The sequence below is a fragment of the Bos mutus genome, chromosome 3, assembly GCF_027580195.1.
Source record: "Bos mutus isolate GX-2022 chromosome 3, NWIPB_WYAK_1.1, whole genome shotgun sequence".
Classification (NCBI taxonomy): domain Eukaryota; kingdom Metazoa; phylum Chordata; class Mammalia; order Artiodactyla; family Bovidae; genus Bos; species Bos mutus.
In genome coordinates this window covers 1,048,097-1,064,144 of record NC_091619.1, presented here as the reverse complement: position 1 = coordinate 1,064,144, position 16,048 = coordinate 1,048,097, and the positions used below count along the sequence as shown (strand labels likewise).

General features: G+C 47.1%; 1 long non-coding RNA gene across 1 annotated transcript; it reads right to left on the bottom strand.

Moving 5' to 3' along the window:
• Nucleotides 1–5,881: 5,881 nt before the first annotated feature.
• Nucleotides 5,882–10,541, bottom strand: LOC138985602 (uncharacterized). Its single transcript, XR_011462633.1, has 2 exons — nucleotides 10,112–10,541; nucleotides 5,882–6,055 (listed from the first exon to the last, which is right to left on the bottom strand). It is a non-coding gene; the product is annotated as an uncharacterized lncRNA (long non-coding RNA).
• Between the last annotated feature and the right edge of the window lie 5,507 nt (nucleotides 10,542–16,048).

The window sequence follows — 16,048 nt, the reverse complement described above, 5'->3', positions numbered from 1 at the left end:
CTGAAGCAGTAGAATTGTTAGGAAAATATATGGCTTGGATTTAGGAGTGGGAAGGAGCATGTGATAGACATAAGGAATGGTGAGTCGACCAAAAAATGCATGTAGGGAAGCAACGGGAAATCAGGTCTAGAATAGAGTACCAGTCAGTGGGAAAGGGCCTTGAATGCCAGATGAGAGTGCTGGATTTCAACTAAAGGGGACCCAGTGAAGATGTTTGACAAGGGGAATGACAAGTGAAATAAGCATTAAACAAGATTACTCTGACATAGTCAATGCATCAGGCAAATGGGAGGAGAGACTGAGTGGGAAGACCAGTAAAAATGCCAGCTGAGGGACAAAACTCTATGAAATTTCTGGTACTTTCCTGTTTTTGTGACTTTGCTCATTCTATTCCTTCCACCTGAAATGCCCTTTTGTAAACCTTTCTCTGCTCAATAGTTTTTAAGGGAGAGTGGAATCCAGAGAGGTACATCCTAGGACTTGGTCTAAAAGCAGGCCATAGAGGTGAGGACCTCTGCCTCTCCCCATTCTCCTGGCCCTGAGAGCTGAGTGACTGTGTCAGGGCCTGAAACAGATGATGCTACAAGCTGGGGGTGGGGTGAGACGTCTGTTTCCTTGGAAAAGTTTAAACTCTCAGAGCTGTCTTTTCAGGAGGATATGTGGGTGGGAGTAGGCCTCCCATCCCCTCCCACTGCTCTTTCTCCAGTCCATTAGGTGCTCTAACTGTTCCAGCTGACTGAAGCTCAAACACTGGGGATTCCTAAACCAGCTGCAGCCTGGGAATCAGAGCTGCCACCATCTGGACTGAACCATCAAGCGTCAGCGTCAGAAGGGCCTTAGGCCATCCAGAACCCCACTGTCATTTTACAGAAGAGGCCCCTGATGCCCAGAGGGGAAGTGAGGGAAAGAGTGAGTGTGGAAGAGAAGCCAGAGCAGGTAAGATCAGACAAGTGTAGGGTGAAATCTTAGTTTCACCACTTCACACTAGCTATGCATCCACAGGCAAATTATTTAAGCCAGTGGCTCTCAAAGTATGATCCTGGGATCCCTGGGGCTCCCCCAAGACCTTTTCAGGAAATTGAAAGATTGAAACTATTTTCATAGAAACAGTAAATTCTTATTTTTTTTTCATTCTCATTCCCTCATGAGTTTTTGAAAGGGTACATGACATGTCTTCTAGTAAGTCAAGAGTTAGAGAGATTTGCAAAACTGTGAAACAGTACTCTTCTTCCTCCTTTCTAGAATTTATCTGTGTTAACACATAAGTTTGTTGTTATTTTATATGAATCAATAAGTTCTTGTTAAAGTTCAGTGTTAATTTCTAATATTGCAAACATGGATAAATATAACCTACATAAGGAAAAGTTCCTTGGGGTTCTCCATACTTCTTAAAAGTGTAAGAGGATAATGAAACTAAAAAGTTTGAGAAGTAGGAATTTAAACTCTCTAGGTCTTCATTTCCTTATCTGCAAAATGGGCATATTATCTCACAGCATAGTTTAAGACTTTAAAAAGTTATTCCAGATAAAATGCAAAACAACTGCTCAAGGTCTCCTGGTATTGTGTTTCTTGAACAATGGCCTCTCCAACCTCCCCTCAGATCTGTTCTTGGCTTTCCCTGGGAAGGTAAAGAACCTGCCTGCGATGTGGGAGACCCACATTCGATCCCTGGGTCAGGAAGATCCCCTGAAGAAGGAAATAGCTACCCACTTCTATATTCTTGCTAGGAGAATTCCATGGAGAGTGGAGCCTCGTGGGCTCCAGGGGGTCGCAAAGAGTCGGACATGACTAACACTTCCACAGTTTCACTTCAGAGACCCTAGAGTCTGGGGGATGAAGCATAGTGGAGTATGAAGATGCTATGCTACTGGAAGCCAGTGTCTGCAGGCACCAAGTCCCCTTGCATGCCTGAGGCAGATCCCCATACCAAGGTCAGCAAACAGTGACAAGTCTACCAGATTGCCTTGTGCCACAGCGAGGGCCCAGAAACCTCTGTGCATCTGCAGTTCACCGCTGTCACCACCTGAGGGCAGCATGCCCCCACAAGTAGAACAGCAGAGCCCACTCAGGACTAAAAATAAGCTTGGTGCTTTCAGAGCAGAAAAAGTTACTTCAGAGAATGCCTCCCTTCAGAGAGCATCTCCCTGAAACCTCTGTGACATTCCTCCAACAACTAGTAAGGGGAGCTGACCTGCCAGAAAAGTCATAGTTGCTCAGTCATGCCCAACCCTGGGACCCCATGGACTACACAGTCCATGCATGGAATTCTCCAAGTTAGAATACTGGAGTGGGTAGCCTTTCCCTTCTCCAGGGGATCTTCCCAACCCAGAGGTCAAACCCAGGTCTCTCGCATTGCATGCAGATTCTTTATCAGCTGAGCCACAAGGGAAGCCCCTGAAACCTCTGTGACATTCTCCAACACCAGTAATGGCAGCTGACTTGGCAACAGGGATGATAAACCCTTTGGATGATATTTGAAACAACCCTGAAGAGTCCCAGTGATCTGTTTTCAAGTAAAGGTTTCAAAAGTCGTATTACCTCCCCAGTCCCCATCCTCTTTTTTTTTTTTTTTTTTTTTTGCGTTTTATTTATTTATCTAACATCCAAAACATGTTGTTGGGGTATACCCGATTAACAATGTTGAGACAGTTTCAGGTGAACAGCGAAGGGACTGAGCCACACATATGCATGTATCCATTCTCCCCCAAGTTCCCCTCCCATCCAGGCTGGTACCTAACATTAAGCAGAGTTCCATGTTCTATACAGTAGCTCTTTGTTGGTTATAGATTATAAATATAGCAATGTGTACATGACCTTCCCAAAGTCCCCAACTTGTCACCGCTGGCTCCATAAGCCTGTCTTAATGTCAATGAAAACAAATGCTAGGAGTCATAAAATGGATTGCTGGACTCACCTGGCCACTAATTCCCTGTATAAGTGAGCCCGTTTCCTCATCAGTAAAGAAGAAAAAAGCATAACCATCTCATAGGATTATGAGGCTCGAAGGAGAATGATGTAAAGAATCTTTGTGAAGTCTGAGGTGCTATAAGCTCTTTAATAATTTTATATCTTAGGAAAAGCCAAATAGGTAAATCCAGGTGACGCTAGTGGTAAATAACCCGCCTGCCAATGCAGGTGACATAAGAGGCACGGGTTCCATCCCTGGTTTGCGAATATCCCCTGGAGAAGGGCATGGCAACCCACTCCAGTATTCTTTCCTGGAGAATCCCATGGACAGAGAAGCCTGACAGGCTATATAGTCCATGGGGTTGTAAAGAGTGAACACAACTGAAGTGACTTAACACACATGCATGATATATATAGATAGATAGATCTATGTATATATAGAGAGAGATATATGTATACATATGTATATGTATATATATAGATATATATAGATCTATGTATATAGATATGTAAGTCTTTTTGACTGTGTGCCAAATATATATATATGCTTGACTTGGATCAGAAAGGGCCGGTGACTGAGCAAGATCAAGTTCCTTAGAGTTTTCTGGGTCTCCTGATTTAATTAAAGCTCAGTCCAAATAAGATGGATCTAGAAGACAACCATACAAATGTGACCTGAGGAGAACCGCACTTTCCTGTTAATAAGAATTAACACCTAAGTAACACCCACTACAGTGTTCTTGCCCGGAGAATCCCAGGGACGGGGAGCCTGATGGGCTGCTGTCTATGGGGTCACACGGAGTCGGACACGACTGAAGCAACTTAGCAGCAGCAGCAGCAACACTTTATAGCTTACAAAGTGGTTTTGGTCACATTCCCCCAACTCCTCCTGAGAAGAGAGGAAGACATTCTCATTCATCTTCTTTCATAGTTAGAAAACAGGCCCAAAAAAGTGAAGTCACTTGCTCAAGATTTCAAAGTAAGGCAGGGGTACAGCCGGACCCTCTGAGTCCAAGGTTTGCATTCTCTCCACTGTGAAGCCTCAGAAGACTGGGGTGGTGAAGGAATCACCACCTCCATCTCACATCTCAGACATGGCATGTGGGCAGCTCCATCACCAACCTCTTTGCAAGGCCGACTTTATCCAGCCTGAGGGCTCCTGGCTCCCACTTCCTCAACCTCCAGTAAATACAGGTGGCTTTTTCTTGAAATGTAAAATGGCCTTACTCTTCAGTTTTAAGGACCTGCCACCACTGTTCTGAGCCCGACTCCCTCCTAGCACCCAGCCCAAACTCTCCAGGGCAGTTTCCTCACAGCCCATGGCTGTGCAGCACTGAGCCATGTGGAGCCACACAAGCCATGTGGCAGCTGAGGGCACAGGGCAATGTGGAGGCGAGGCGGCAGCAGAGCCCAACAGAAGGCAGAGGGGAAAGGGGCCACAGTGAGGTGGAGACCACCTAGGACCAGAATCTGGGGCACTGAAGACTTTAAGCTAACTTCTATTTATTCCTCAGGGCACTCAAGCAGATCCCTGAACCACCCTACTCCTTGGTTGCTTCATTCATAGATACACCTTGTATATTCCCAAGTATACCTTTATTCCGTGTATAAACATAAGGCAAAGGAAGGCCCAAGTGCTGCCAGACCTCTCTGTCTGAAGGAAGGCTTCATTTGATCTCCCCTATTGTAAAGTGAAAGTTGTTCAGTCGTGCCCAACTCTTTGAGACCTCAAGGACTGTAACCTGCCAAGCTCCTCTGTCCATGGAATTGTCCAGGCCAGAATACTGGAGTGGGTAGCCATTCCCTTCTCCAGGGGATCTTCCCAACCCAAGGATTGAACCCAGGTCTCCCACATTGCAGGCAGATTCTTTACCATCTGAGCCACCAGGGAAGGCCTGTCTCCCCAATTGTCTACCCTTAAATTGTACTTTGTAATTCACACTAACATGTATTTCAGCCAGTCACTTCTACTCTTAACCTGGATCCATGGATAGATTTTAGGGGGCGATGGGTTCTGGGAACAAACTGGAGAGGGTGATACATCTCACTAACCTCTAAGTGAATTTAGTATTTCTCCACTACGAGCCCCAGTAGGATTAGCAGTGCCTGTGCCTCTGTCATAACTGAAATCAAGATGCCTTCACATTCTCTCAGTTGCTGCAGGTCTCTTGAAATATTATTTGCACTCATCACAACTTGGAAATTATGGTAGTTATTAGATCTGCTGCTAGATCTGGTTATTGAATGCCTTGTTAAAGAAAGTGGTAGATTACTCTGTCAGAAATTTGGTGTGGGTTTTTTTTTTTTTAACTCTTTCGATAACAGTATTTCAGTACAATTGGCTTCCTTCATAATCTTAGGTGTTTCAGTGTATGCATTTGGGAACATCGGCTTCACCAGACTGCCAGTGGAGTCCTGCACACAGAAAGGATCAGGCCCCCTGACCCCAAATGCTCCTCTGAGTCCTCAAGGATGTCTGTGTCCAACCAGGCTCATAGCACCAAGCTCCCTGCATAGAGAAAGACAGTGGAGAGAGGGCAGAAGAGTGTGGTATCTCCTTTCTCCTACACTGACTTGCTATCTTGTTTAACTGTTACAAGAATTCAGAGAAGATGACCGTATTGTGCATATTTTAAAGAGGAAGAAACAGAAGCTCACACAAGAAATGCACAACAGCCCATCTTCTGCCCTCTGCCTTCAAGGGCTAAAGCTCCGCGGAGCCCCACCCCATAATAGTGAAGAGCTTGGCCTCAAGTCAGGCACAACCAGCTGTGTGACTGAGGGCTGGTCACTCAACTTCTCTGAGTCTCCGAGTCCTCATCTCCGCAGGGGGAACAAAAAACACCCATCCCACAGGGTTTCCTGGTGGTGCTCCATGAAACAACGTGTGTAAAGAGCTCAGCATGGGCCCCAGATCCACTGACTGTACACTGGCCACCATCACTGGTCACAGAGAAGAGACTCAGTCATTGCATCGCGGTTGCCTTACAGTCTATTTTAGAAATTATAGGCAACTTTCAGGCCATTCTCTCATCTCCAACTCCTCTTATCAGAAACGGCTAAGAATTTGTTTTCCTTCTCTCTCAGCATCCATGACTTCTTAGCAGCCAAATGGCTCTTCCCCTTCTCTCCAGGCGAGGCACTCGGGCTGAAAAAGATGAAAGCAGACGTGTCAGGGCTGGGAGGACGGAGGATGGGTGTCCGGCCGCAGTGCAGGTATCAGCAGTCCTGGGCTCGCCTGAGCAGCGCGTTGCTCCCAGAGATGAGCCCGCTGCGGGGTGCAGGGCAGCATCGTGCCATCCGTGTCTCCAAGTGCATGCGTGTAATTTATTTTCTTGCAGGGTTGGGGGGAGGTGGCCGAGGCTTCACAAGCTGTACCTGACAGATAATTACACAGAGACAAATTGTGCTCGGCCTTACCCTTCTCCGAGTATGGCAACCTCCAGACGCTGCGTGTGGTGGAGGGAAGGAGGGGACGGGGCGGGGGCAGGGGGCGTGGAAGAGCGGGAGGGGGCGATGCTGAGCGCGGCTGACCCATTACTCATCCACAGCTGGGCGGACAGTGGAGCCGGGAGGGACTGGGGCGAGCCCTGGCTGAAGCGCAAAGGCTTCTCTGGACTGTGTCGTGGCTCTCTTAGGCGATGACAGACGCAGAGACAGTGCGCTCCCCGCGCCTCGTCCAAAGCTAGTTGCTCTATGAGAGGCCACATGCCAGACCCCAGGGGCCTTGCGGACCCGACACAAGGTGCTCTGCTGCGCCCTCTAGAGGAGAAGCCGCCCAGAGCCTGGAGGGGTCCCAACTGGCGCCCCTGGTTCTGCTCTGGGAGCTGGTGGGAACTGCAGTTTCTCACGGATAGGGGGAGGGTCTCCCCGTCTCCCAGACTCCTGCCTGCATTCTCCCCACACCCACTATCTTCCCCCTTTTCCTTCCCCTATCTTCCCCTTTTTCCTTCCTCTTTCGATTAAAACTTTTTCTGTTGCATGACAGGATTTTATTTTTTAATGTTCCCAGGAGAAAACGTGGAAGATAATGTATATAGCCTATGAACTTTCTAAACTTTAAATAAATAAATAAAATGGTGGTGATTTCACTGTATTCTTATAATTATTTTATGTTGACCAGAATGAAAGCTAATAAAAATAAATCAAACCTATGAACATACTTTTTTTTTTTTTTTTAAGAAAGAGAAAAACGGACTGTTTAAGCCCAGGGAATCTACAAAGAATTTAGTTTTCAGTTCTTTCAAAGCTGAGGGACAGCTTTGACTCCCTCATCAATGAAACTAAAAACAAAATATTGTCCCTTGTTCAGTCATTTATTCGTGGGGCATCTATTGAGCATCAGTGGAATGTCTGGCACCGAGTGTGACATAGACTGGTCTGTATCACCAAAGAGCAGAGAAGAATACGTGCGGCATATTGGGCAGCCCACCAAGACAGAGTGATTGATGTCCTCCATCGAGGGGCAGGGAGAGCTCCAACGAAGAGGCTTCTGTGATCGATAGTTCTCTCTTAGACCACGTTCTTCAGCACAGAGCCTGCCACACTCTTCCTTTTGCTGTATCTATATATTGTATCTCAGTGTGTTGCTCGTTCTTCCCTAGAGCCTCCTCTGAAATCCCAGGTGAGGTTAGCAGCTTCCCCCACCCCATGTCATAGTGGAATTACCTGTGGTTGCATCTTCCATCACCTGAAAGGCTGGAACCGCCTTTTCGCTGCCCAGCCTCACAGTGCCCAGGGCAGGTACACGAGTATTACTGAGCTGAATGGGCCTCGCCTTCTCGGATCAGTCTCCAACAAGCTTTGTCATTCTCCTCCTGCCCTCTCTCCTCCCGTCCTCCTCCTCCATTTGGCTCCTCTCTCTCTCTGTGCTGTGCCTCCTCCCTGTTCCTTTGTTCTCTTTCATAAGATCGGTAACTGAGGAAAGGTTCCTCCTCCTTGTCAGGCCCATTCATTCTCCTTCCGCCATGCAGCCTGGGCCTGCTCCCTTTATATCACTCCTCTCGGGTTCTCAACCTTCCCTTGGCCCCTCCCTCTTTTCCTAGAGCTGTGGCTGGGCTCTGGCAGGTGCTCTTAAGCCCCACACAGCCCCAGCAGCATGCCCATTCCTGTGGGCGCGTGTGGACACACACACACATCTACGCCCTGATCCAGGCACACCCAGTCCATACGTGCATCCCCATTCCCTACACAGACCTTGCGGTACATATACCTGCCCCACACAAACACACACACCCAGGTCTTCCTGCCTTTCCACAAGAAACCACTTATCTTTTCCTGAGAAGGAGGAGGAGACCCCTTGGGCATAAACCCACAAGTTCTTTGGAATAAGAAAGTCCAGTAAACCTCAGGGGACAGGGTCTTCAGATGACAGCGGGCTTGGAAGGGATTCAGCAGGAAGGTTCAGATCCCCCACAACACAGCTCCTCCTCACTCTCCAAGTCACATGTCCTTGAAGCTCATAAACCACTGTCCCTGCTCAACCCCTGGTCCGGGCCCTCTCTTGTTCTCTTCCTCCAGGCCTGCTGGAGCCCTTCTGGCTCCTCCTGCCACTCCCTCCTCGCTCCCTGAGAGCCTTTTAACTTCCTCCACACTGAAGACATCACCTGATGTGTCCTCAAGCTCTGGGCTTCAACCCCCACCCCTTCACTTTCCAACCTTCCCAGTCCCCACACTCTCTTCCTGAGGCTACACTTGCATCCCAGCCCAGCTCCTCATCCCCTGCTTCCTTCAGACACATCTGCCCCAAATGACTCCTGCTCCTTCTTCCCTGCCCCTGCCTACCCTGACACTCCCTTTCATTCACAGGCTCCCCTTGTACAGAGAACCTTCCTGAATCTATGACCGTAGAAGACAGTCTCCTGCCTGGGATATTAGGGACAGTCTCTACCTCTAACATAGAGTCATGGATTAGCACAGTTTGTGGATTTCCGAGCCCATCCAATGCAACCTTTTTACTTTTACAGATGAGACAACTGAGGTTCAGAGAGGAGGAAAGGATCAGGAGCACACAGCTCATCCACCTGAATTAAACAGCAAGCACTCGATGCTCACTCAGCGCTCATATCCTGCTATGCAGATGCCTCCGTGGACACAAGTTCCATTGCCTGAACTGGTGGTATTGACGGCGCAGTAAAGAGGTTGGGGGTGATGAAATCTCGGGGAATAATTCTTAAAGAGACACACAACTTCCACCTTCTTTCTGAGACTTGTGAATGAAACTTACAGTTGAGAAGATGGTCAAGTGGCTGATTTAGTCAACCCTCACTGGGAGAAGATAATCCCAAGAGATACCAGCCTGGCAGTCTCTAAATTTCAATCTCTCCTTACTCTCTGTCTCTCTCTCTCTGTCCTAGAAGGCTTTTGGCTTCAGGAAGGAAACACTTCAGGTGAATGAGAAGGAAATGCTCATTCTTGGAATCAGTCCTTTTTTTTTTTTTGGCTGCATGGGGTCTTAGTTTGGGGCACTCCAGATCTTTGCTCTGGCATTCGGAATCTTTAGTTGCAGCGCACAAATTCAGTTGCACTATGTGGGATCCAGTTCTCTGACCAAGGATTGAACCTGGGACTCCTGCGTTGGGAGCCCCAGTCTTAGTCACTGGAACACCAGGGGAGTTCCTTGGGATCAATCTTGATTTTTCACCCCCTGGAAATGATAGGCAAGGTACTGAGGGTGTCTTCCTGTGGGCATAGGGACAGAGAATAGAATTGGCTAAGAAACTGAAAAGGAATATGCCAAAGGGGAAAAGAGAGGCAGAGGTGGCCGAGACCAGGAAAGGAGTGAGCCAAATTTCCCTGCGAGCCTGAATTCCACGCGGGGAGAGATGACTGTTTTAATTATCCCTGTATTCCTCTTACCCATCTCGTCTCCGGTGATAGGGAGGAATCGACGGAGAGGGAAGGAAACACTAAGTGAGGCTCAAAGAATATGAAGCCGAAAGACAGAGGGAAATGGAAGAAACAAAAGAAACCGCTTAAGAGGCAAAAAAAGGCAGCAGAAAGAAGGGTAGAGAAAACGAGTTGGCTTCCTCCGCTCTGGCTTCGGGCTCCGAGTGGCCGCTGGGAGGCGCCCTGCGCACCGCGCTCTCCTCTCCCCGTTCCCTGCTCCCTACTCCCGGCTCCCCGCCCGCCCGAACTCCCTGCTCCCGCCTCGCGCCTCGGCCCCGCCACACTCCAGCAGAAGCCATTACAGAGAACAAACTACCTTCTTGTCTCCGAGATGGGTCCCCGGGGCGGAAGGCAAATTGCCTGCCTCGTGCATAATAAACCAGGCGTGGAGAGGCGCACGGAGGAGGCCCCGGCTGCCGGCGAGCAGAGGCAGCCCCGCGGTGCCCGCCGGGTCCGCAGCGCCGCCCGCCCCCACCGCTCCGGGAGCCTAGAGTCCCTATCCCGGCGTGGGTGGCTGCACCGGGTGTCCGAGAGGTCAAGGGCGCGTGGGGATAGGTCTGGGAGAATCTCCAAACACCGGTTTGCACCCGTATGCCCATCTGCATCCAGTCCACAGACAAGTTTTGACTGTTGGCTGATCCCAGGAAAAACGATACCAAGAGCTTCTATCTTTGTCGGGTCACTTGCTTCTGCCTGGAATGCCTTTCTGCTTTTGAAAAAGCAGGCTTTCTCATACTTCCAGTCTCTGTCAGAGGGCAGCAGTTCTCACTCTGAACTCCCAACAGCTACAAGCAATGGCTGTCTTCTTTCTGCTAAGGTGGCACTGTGTTCAGATTCCTGGTATCTAGCAGTTACGTCACAAATTACATTTGCATGCATACAGGTCTCTGGTATTTGACTGCACATTTCTGAAGGGCAGAAAGCTTTACTTACTTACCTTTACCTTACTTACCCAGAGACTTAGCACTGAGGCACTGAATGAAACAATGAATGGGTGTAAAAAATGAAACTAGAGATCCAAATCAATTCATCACAGGTTCTTTTCTGCCACTTACTATTGGCTTCCTGCAATTCTTGTTCTGCCTTGAGATTCTATATAGGGCAGAGGAACTATACATAGATGTTACATATTGGCTGAATTTGAGACAGGAGGGAAGGGGGCAGGGCACAATCTTTGGGAGAATGACATAGTCACAGAACAATGACAAAAACAGGTTGGAACCAACTAGGTCCAAGATGGTAGAAGATTTGACTTCCAATGGACCTAGAGCCTCATTACATGCTCATTGTAATACATTAGCATGCTAAGTGATACACCCACAAGCACCGTGACAATCACCAGGAGGACCATCAAAGATCAAAACATGAGCAGTGGCCCAATTCCTGGAAATCTCTGCCCCTTCCTTGAAATAGTTGGAATAATCCTCCTACCTATTATTAGCCTATGAAATTGTGTGTGTGCTAAGTCATTTCAGTCAGGTCTGACTCTTTGCGACCCTATGGACTGTAGCCCACCAGGCTTTTCCATCCATGGGATTCTCCAGGCAAGAACATTGGAGTGAGTTGCCATGCCCTCCTCCAGGGGATCTTTCCAACACAGGGATCAAATCCGTAGCTCTTATGTCTCCTGCATTTGGGGGCCTCTCACCTTTTGAAATGACTCTCTCTACACAGATTGACTTCTTACCTATCACTTGTCTCTCAATGAACTCTTTCTGGGATGAGACATCAAGAACCTGAGTTTCAACAGGTCCTGAGATGAGGTGTGTGATCTCAGTTAAAAGACTGTGGATTCAAGTCCCAGTGTGAGTTACATGATTTCAAAACCTCCTCAGAGGAGATTAGCCATCCTCAGAAACTGTGTAGGAAGAAGACATTGAGTGGGGAAAGGGGTGCATATGGAGCCTAGTCCTTGCCTGCAAGGAGCTCCCAGTCTCATGAGAAAGCCACTCAAATAAACAGTGACAAGCCAATGTGCCAAGTGCATAGAAAGAAAAAAGCAGGGGAGCGAGTTTTTCCTGAGATAGGCCAACAATCACAAACCTGTCTGTGACTCTGCGTCCAGAGATAGGGGCACAGGAAAAGAGACTCATGAGGAACCCACATCAAGACAGTGCAGGAGGTGAGAAAATCTCCAGGCAGGAGGCAAAGCCCAGGGCTTAGCTTAGAAAAGGCGAAGGGGGATGAACAAGAGCGTTCTCTCTCTCTCTTTCAAGGAGAGAACCCATTTAAAGGAGGCAGGAAATGACATGGCCCACATGATGGGGAACTCTAAGTAGACTCACAAGTGTTCTTCTAAAACCCTAGAAATGGACTGAACCAGACATGAGGCTCAACAGAGAGGGCCAGTTCACGGAGCCCTCGATTGACTTGTTAATGGGCTTAATTTTGTTCTGACCTTGACAGGGAGCTGTGCATGGGATGACTTCAGGGACAAGAGTATCACATCAGATTTGCATTTTAGACGATTCTTTAGCAACCAAGTCAAATATGGATTAGATGGAATCAGGCTGGAGACAGAAAGATCAGATGGAAGTCTCCCATATTAATTCAGACAAGTGAAGAAAGCCTGAACCAAGGCAAGCATAATGGGAATGGGGAGCAAGACTCAGAACCAGCAAGGAAGCAGGATCTGCAGGTCTTGGTGACTGATTGGATATGAGGCAGAAGGAAGGGGGAAAAATAAGCTTGCTTCCCAAGGTTTTAGATTAAGTAAGTGGATAAAAATGGCAACCCACTCCAGTACTCTTGCCTAGAAAATTCCATGGATGGAGGAGCCTGGTGGACTACAGTCCATGGGGTCACAAAGAGTCGGACACGACTGAGTGACTTCACGACTGAGTGACTTCACGACTTCACGACACGAAGCGGATAAAAGGTGACTTTATCCAAGGAAGAAAAGGTGGATTTATAGGTAAAGCATGTTGTATTTGAGGTTCTGGGAAACTATTTTTACAATGTAGGGCCTGCAACTCTGAAGGAAGCTATGCTGGAGATAGAAAGTTGAGAGTCATCAGTGTAACTCTAGTGACTTAAAGACAAAAGAATAGATGAGATTAACTTCAAAAGCCTGAGTAGAGGGAGAAGAGTGTCCAAGACAATACACTGGATACTACCTGCATTTAAGGGACAGATAGAGGAAGAGCCTACTTCTGCTGAGAAAGAGTAGTCAGGTGTAGGAGAATTTGAGGTGACACCGCAGAGCAAAAGGGAGAGTTCTAGGCATGGTCGTTAGTAGACAGGCCAAGGAGGTACTGGGAAAGGCTTTAAAAGGGAGAAAAAAAGACAGATGGATGTCCTGCCTAACTTCCCTATCAAGCTTATCTCTGTTCTTCACTGTCTATTTGCTGTTTTATACCCTCTAAGTTGTGGAAAGCTAATAATTCAAATGATTCTTGTCCATCGAAATGCAAACAAGTTGTGTATGGTAGAGTGCAATTGATTAGTGCCTCGTGGACAAAAATTCATTTCAGAAGTCCTGGTTGACCTATCTAAGTGTGATATTTTGAATTTTCCTTTAAAGCAGTTGAAACATCTAACTGTATCTCTCATTAATGATTAAATACAGTTTTGGACACATTTAATTTTGTATTTGTATGAAAATCATGATGAATTTTTGTTTAAAAAAAATGATTCTAGTGGGATTTCCCTGGTAGTCCAGTAGTTAAGGATCCACCTTGCTATGCAGGAGTGGATTCAATCCCTGGTTGGGAAACTAAGATCCCACATGCCTTGAAGCAACTGAGCCCAAGTGCTGCGACCACTGAGTCTGTAAGCCACAACTGGAGAGTGGCATGAAAAAATCCCACATGACACAAGGAAGAACTCAGGAGCTGCAACTAAGATCCAAGGCAGCCACGTAGAAAAAAATGATCCTAGGGACTGCCCTGATGGCCCAGTTGCTAAGACTGTGCATTCTCAATGCAATGCGCTGGGGTTTGATCCCTGGTCAGGGCACTAGATCCCAAATGCTGCAGATAAGACCCAGGGTAGCCAAATAAACAAAACTTTTAAAGTGACACTATAACAGAAGAAAATAACTGAAAAGTGACCATTGGATCTGATGACTAGAGCAAGATCCATTTGGCAGGATCAGAAGATAGACTGTAGTGTGTTCAGAGGGTCAAGTGATAAAAGCAGGAAAGTACCAGCCTTGGATTTCCAGAAACTTAGCTGAGAATGGAAGGAAAGAGTTTGGCTATTAGCTGGAGGGCACCATATTATGGAAAGTAAGAAGTTTTTTTTTTTTTTTTTTTAATGGCTGGCACCACAATTCCTTTTTCAAGTGTTGATACTTTGGTAAGCTGTGCTGGGTATAATAACAATGGCAGAGGCACAAATGGAGGGGAGTGTATTAGGGGGGTGCTTCGGGATGACAAGCAAGGATCACTTATTTGTCATAGGAGTGGAGGTCTTCCCAGAAGAGATAACTCCTGATTTGAGTCTTTAAATAGGAGTGAGTTGACTTTTTGCTTTTTCTTTTTCTTCCCTGTGATTATGGAGGCCCAGGCGTCAGAGATGTTGCACTAAGTCCATGCCAAGTATGAAGGAAACAAGTTCTGGTGGGAAAGACTTAGGGTCAAAAAACTTCCATTCTTCCTCTTGCTACCGGTTTGCCATAAATATTACACAGAAGCCAAGTGTTCTGAATGGAAAATTGGTGAGGAGCATTTGGAAATGTACTGTCCTAAAAATCCAGGTTGCTTCATTGCCACTAGGTTGGTATCCCTAGAAGACATCAGAATCATGGAATCCTAGTTGTTCGTGCTTAGAAGCAAACTCACAATTCAGTGGTCCAAATTCCCCCTGATTTTTGACAGATAAAAAGTGTAAAGATGTTTCCCTATCCTCAGGGAGTTCACCATCATCGACAGATCCCAGTTCCCTGATTCAGAGCACAACCAGCCCACATGGTTGAACTCAAATATTAGACTTTTTGTCCTCAACCTACCAGAATTCCCAAAGTATCTACATTTGCCCTAAGGTTTTTCTACCTCCATGGAATTTTCTTTTTTCTTTCTCTCTCCCTCTCTTTTTTTTTTTTTTTGGCCCCATGGCTTGTGAGATTTTAGTTTCCTGACCGGGGATTGAACCCTGGGCCCTTGGCAGTGACAATGAAGAGTCCTAACCACTGGACCACCAGGGAATTCTCCTCCTCCACATAGAGTTTCTAATCCAAACCTGTGCGCAGTACTGGGGGACTATGCCCTCCCATAAGAAAGGGACAATTCTTGGGAATTCCCTGGTGGTCCAGTGGCCAAGACTGTGGTCCCAATGCAGGAGGCGCAGGTCAGGGAATAATACCCCACACATCACAACTAGGAGTTCAATTGCTTCAACTAAAAATTCAGCAAGCAACAGTGAAGATCAAAGATCCCTCATGCTGCAGCTAAGACCTGGTACAGCCAAATAAATAAATATTTTTTTAAAAGAGAAAGAAAGGGGTGGTTTTGAACAATGAGGTCTGTCTCTCTTTTCCTACCCTAGGGAGGGGCTGCCCTTTTAAAGGATGATCTGGCATTCCAGCTTCATTCTGTGACATGTGGTCAGACCAAAGGGACAGGCATCCAAAAAAAAAAAAAATATTGCTTTAATAAATGAAGAGATTGTTAATAGCCCTTTAGGTTATTAGAAGGAGAGAGCTGGAGACCTGGGGGCTCTGAGGCTGGAAGTTTCTTGGGTTTATTTGCTGAGCTTTTCTGAGTTGGCCCCATGGGACCTGGGATGGAGAATGGGGAATTCCCTTTAAGGCTTGGCTTCCAAGGCCCATTCTTCTGAACGTTGCACGTAATCACGTTTGTGAAAGTGCTTGGCACATTTACTTAATAAATGTTAGCTTCTTCCCTACCCTGGTGGCTGAGACAATGAAGAATCTGCCTACAATGCAGGAGACTAGGGTTCGATCCCTTGGTCAGGAAGATCCCTTGGAGAAAGGAATGACTACACACTCCAGTATTCTTGCCTGGAGAAAGCCATGGAATCCCTGGTGAGCTACAGTCCATGGGGTCACAAAAAGTCATACACAATTGAGCAACACTTCCTTTCCTTATACTAAAAGCACCCCAGGTAGTTTCTGGTCCCCCAGAAGTACCCCACCGCAGTTCAGGTAGTTTCACTGAAGAAAGGGATCCAGGGATCAAGAGAGCAAGGCTGGTGGAACTAGAGTGCTCAGCGACCAGTTGAGGATGGTCGGCAGGAGCCAGGTAAGGTAGGGCCTGTTGGAGGTGAGAGTGGATTCTATTTTAGGTGGAAT